This window comes from Stenella coeruleoalba (assembly GCF_951394435.1).
Source record: "Stenella coeruleoalba genome assembly, chromosome: 3".
In the NCBI taxonomy this organism is placed as follows: Eukaryota; Metazoa; Chordata; class Mammalia; order Artiodactyla; family Delphinidae; genus Stenella; species Stenella coeruleoalba.
Window position 1 is genome coordinate 27196720 of NC_137148.1, and position 5482 is coordinate 27202201.

Genomic DNA, 5482 nt, shown 5'->3' on the forward strand with positions numbered 1-5482 from the left:
AGAATTATCCTCTGGGTACTGAAGGCCAGAGATCCAGAGGTGCTCAGATGCCAAACTCCAGGGCTGCGTGACTGTGTGTCATTCCTAGATGTAGCTTTCAGCAAGGAGACATAGAGGAAACATGCTGGCAATGGTCAATATTTAGACTGTCATTCCAAAGTCTTTAGATTGTTTTCTGTCTTGGTCACGTGACTTTGAACAAACGAATTTATTCTCATAGAAAAAAAAATTACTAAACACAGCTTGAAATGACATGCATTTTGGCCTTGTAGGTACTGACAGCCTTCCCCCATCCTTTACCATCTCTTCCAATTCTAGCTAGCAGTTGTGGGCTTTACATACCAGCAGAATAATTTAACAGTAAGGAATCACTCTTTATGCTCTCTAACAACTTTCTTCCAAGACCTTGAAGGAGGAAAAACTCATTATTTAGGGACTTCTAGAAGCAGAGGCAGTAGTTACTATGTCTACTTAACTCATCCAGAAACTGAAGTTCAGGAAAGTGACATGGCTTTTCCAAGGTCATATAACAAGTCAAAGCTGTTTCTTCCTTATAATATACTTCTAATGCATTTGATTATAAGACATTATAAAATGGAACAAATGAAATATAATAAAAATAATTTCAATAACTGTATAGAATTTATGATAACTATCAATCCAAATGATAACCACTAACTGACAGTAGATTGGGCCTCAGGATTTAAGTGCTATTACCACCAATCTATTTTTACCAGTTCTACTATTATGTCATTTGGATCCCGGCAAAAAACAGATGGCATACTCTGAAGCAGTAATAGAATGGACTTAAACAGAGTGGACAAGGTCAAGGGAACCAATGAGAGGTGGTAAAGCACCCAGGACTGGGAACAGTGAGAAGCAGTTGTCACTCCATCATTGCTCAGTCCAGAGAGAGGGAGCAGTGACCAGAGCTCATTGAAACCTCTCGCTATAGGAGAGGGGCTACCTGATGTGGACATGAGCCAGGGGGTGGGAGGGAGCCCCCAAAACCCCGACTTTGCTTTTCTCTTGTCTCTGCTTTCCTGCAGGTGTCTCCCAATGACCAAAACCAACAAGAAGCCAGAGGATAAAGAAGGCTGGGTGATGCTGTCTGAAATGCTCAGATCTCTTCTCTTCTCTTTATGTACCGTTTATATGCTGATGCCTATCATGTTTCTATCAGAATTTCTTGAATTTTAATTCAGTGAATTGAATTTCAATTTCCTACTAGGAATCTCCTAACTGAGCACCTGCTCTTCTCCCAAATTCTGTTCCTCTCACAATCATCCCCATCTCAGTTGTTACCCATCTCCTACCAGTCAAAAGTCAAAAATCTTGGAGACATCCCTAACTTCTCTTTTTTTCTCATGACCAGCATCCTGTTCTTCAGCAAATCTTATTGACTCTCCATCATTCAACATCTATGTGGAATCCTACCACTTCTCACTGTTTTAACACCACCACCACAATACGAGTCCTAATCACTACTTGCCTAGAATATTACACTAGATACACTGCTTCCACCCTTGGCCTCTTTAGTTTCAACAGAAAATAAAGTGATTCTTTGAAAAACTTAAGTTAGATCATATCAGACTTCTATACAGAGTGTCTAATAGCCTCCCATTTTACTCAAACTAGAGGAAGTCAAATCCTTACAATGGCCTCTAAGGCCCTATAAGATCTGCCCATCCTATCCTCTTAATTCTCTGGCATCGTTTCCTATTACCGCTCCCTCTTTTATCCATTCAGCTAACACTAAACTCTTACCATGCCTAAAACAAACCAGGTACACTTTCATCTCTAAACAGTGTTTATTTACACTTGCTATTTGCTCTACGTGGTACACTCTTCCTCCAAATGTCTGCACGGCTCAGCCCCTAATCTCCTTCACATTTTGTTCAAATGTCACGTTCTCAATAAGACCTTTCCTGACTATCTTTTATTAAAATGTGACCCCCCCCAACACCCTAGCATTCCCAACTCACTTCCCTATTTCATTTTTCTCCATAGCACTTATGACCATCTGACACATTTTGTATTTTACTTTTGTTTGTTTGTTTGTTTATTATCTGCCTTCTCCTCCTTGTACCTCCATGCCCACTATAATGAAAGATTTATGAGGCTGACATGCATAGGGCTATGAGGAGTCATGAGCAATTGTCAAAGGTTTCATTGCATGAAAAAATCTACGTTTTTTGTCTTACTCATAGCACTTGACAGTATTTGGCACAGGGATGCATAAATGCTCCCTAGCTTGAAATGGAGAGTTTTAAATAAACCCAGAGTAGCCTAGTAATAAGGGGTTTAAGTTTGAAATCAAGGCAACATTTGAGCCCTTTCTTTAGAAACAAATTAAAGGGATCCTAGAGATCTCCTTGGAAGCTGGGAGGACCAAAGACAGGCCTCTTTCAAAAAAATATTATCAATAGATTATCTGAAATCACTCAGGGCCAGAGCTAATCCCGAGAACAAAATATATGCTACAGCATTTCTGAAACCTGAGCCAGTGAGTGTCACAGGTTAGAATTCAAGAACTGTGAGAAAATGAGAAAGGCTTCATAGCAGTTGAGCCATGGAAGGATTCTCTATGTTCTATCTAGTCTTGGTAAATGTTCAGCCAATGAAAGGCCTGGCTATATTTCCCAACCTCATTTTAATGTGTTAAAGCAATACCTGATCAGCTGATATTTGCTGAATCAGTACACAAAGCTTTGTCCAACTTCAGCAGAATGGAAAACCTGAAAAGAAACTAATTACCAGTGAAGGTTTTCCTTATGGAAAGAATAGAATAGGCATTAGCCAAGTAATATGATTTCAGGGGCCAAAGAGGCCCTGAAGTAAAAGGAAATCCTTCCTATAAGCTTGCTGATACCTAAAGTTCTACATTCCAAAATCTAACACTTTTACTTAAGGATTTGATCCTGATTAAATGCAGATTTCCCCTGGGTAAGGTCCCTCACCAGTTATTTATTCCTCAGAGTGAAAAAACAATTGGAGAACAGGTTTTATCAAAGGGTATAAGGGATGGATATGAGGGTCTTGAGAAACTTGTGATCCAGGAAACAAAGGATTAAGGGGCTTTGACAACAAACTTCACTTATCTCCTAGTTTTACTTGGATTCAGCATCACTACATATGTTTTAAAAACTCCTCATATCCAAGATGAAATGTCTTTTTGGGTAAGTTGTCATTTCAGAAACCAGGTCAGCTTTCACATACATGGCCATGGAGTTGGGGATGGGCAGCAGAGTGGTACCTATCAGACGTGTGAATTACACCATCCTCCCTTTATTCCTTTTCTTACTCTTATACTGCTCATTCATATCTTTATAATGAATTCAGCACAATCGATGAGCCCATTCGCAAATTTAGTCATAGAAGAAATTGATAGTAATGACTAAAATCCATTCAGTATCCTCAATACATGAGTGGACTTCAATTACTCAGCCTCTTTTTTTTTCAATTATCTAAATTCCTGCACTGGAAGATAACTCACATTAAGATGTGTGTTCAGTATGCTCATCTTCATAGCAGTTCTCCTTCAAGAAATGCTGGATTGCTTTATCACCACCAGATATTGAATTATATTAAAGGACTTATGAGGAAACATAGTAAATGTAGGATTACAGAATCTTTCTACCCTAAACATAAACTACAATGAAAATAAGAAGTAAAATAAAACAGAAATAGTACTCTTACAAGACAAAGACATACAATTATGAATTCTAAATTTTATAAAATATCTCTTGATAATGAAGATTTTGAGAATAATTCAAGTTTCTCTACCTATCACTTCCCTCTTCCAACTACAATACGATGCACACACACACACACACACACACACACACACACACACACACAAAGAACAAGCAGAAGCTGTACCATGGGGAAGAAAGGGAGAGGACAAAATCCTGAAAAGTCTCTTGGTGGCACAGGAAGAGGACTGAGGGTGGGTGAGTGAGAAGCTAAAAGAACTAAAAAGAGTCACGAATTTGTTTTTTCTGGCCCAGAGGAACATGAGTGAAATACCTCAGGAAGAATTATACAGAACTAATTGTCTATAACAAATAAAAGTTTGTCAAAATAAAAGATCAGAATAAAAGGAAAATACCATTCCTCAAATCACTGGATACTTTTACATAGTAGCTAAAAAGCATCACAATGATTGTTGGGAGAACCTCTAAATTTTGAGTATTTCTCTAACATAACCACAACTGGGAGTGAGGCAGAAGAAATGTCTGGGCAATGGTGAGTTAAGTAGTGGTTGTTTTCATGTGGCCAAAGATTTAGTGAGGCTAAACTGGCAGACTCACTGTAAAATGAGGAAACAATCCAATACCCTCATGTATCTGGAGATGCCCCTCAAATAGAGTAAAATCTGGTAAAAGATGTTTAACAAACTTCCAAAGAAAGAGAATAAAGACAAATGGAATGAATGGAATCAATACACACCTCCACCTTCATCCCACTACTGCCCTCCTCTAGGTAACTAAAAAGCTGAACATAGAATTCAGCCAAAGATTCAGAGAGATTTACAAGAAAGATCAGGTAAAGCAGGAAGTTGGAAAGGAGAAACTAGCCACACGTTTGGGAAAAGAGATGGAGAAGTTGAAAAGATAGGGCAACTACACTGAAACAATACAGATAAACAAAACAAAATTTAAAAAAAAGTAAGTGTATATTTTGCAACCCATAAAAATAATTCATTCTGGATGAAGACATCAATAATCAACAAAATCTTTGGGAATTAAATACAATTAAAGAAAAGCTGACATATTTGAAAGAAGAAATCCATGGTGAAATGAAGACAGCAAAATAAGGTAAAAATGAGACTGGAGAATGAACTAGAGACAAAATAAAATTATTTTAGAACCAATTATTTATAAATAGCAATTAATGAACAGTCACAGTGAAAGACCAAGTTGATGAAGAGCTCTAGAAAATGTTACAGAATGCAGCTAAAATAGACAAAATAGAGATGATGAAAGGAAATAAAGAGAAGTTATGATGAACAGACAAAAGGGACCAATCATATATAAACTGGTTCCCTTGAGGTAGTATACAGAACTAATGGAACAGAAAAAAATTTCAAAGTAAAACAAAAGAATTGAATTTGCAAGTGCAGTGTATTATTCTAGGATAGTTTGATAGAAAATGATCAATAGTGAGACATAGTCTATTGAAAATATTGGGCTTAAAGGATTTTAAGAAAAAGAATCCAACTTCCAGTTTCAACTCCAACACATAAAGAGTGTGGAAGTCATCACCCCTGTCCTTACAGCAAGAAAAAAGTTGAACAAAGCACAATTCAATGACTCCTTGGACCCACTAGAGAATGAGGTACAGGGCAAACAGACACCACACATTCTGCAGAGATGGGCTCCAGTATAATAACAGTGGATCATAGATGAAAGATGAAAGTCACAGACTCTACTTTAAAAGGGATTCTTAGGGAAACCCAAAGATAGCAGGAGAGACAAAT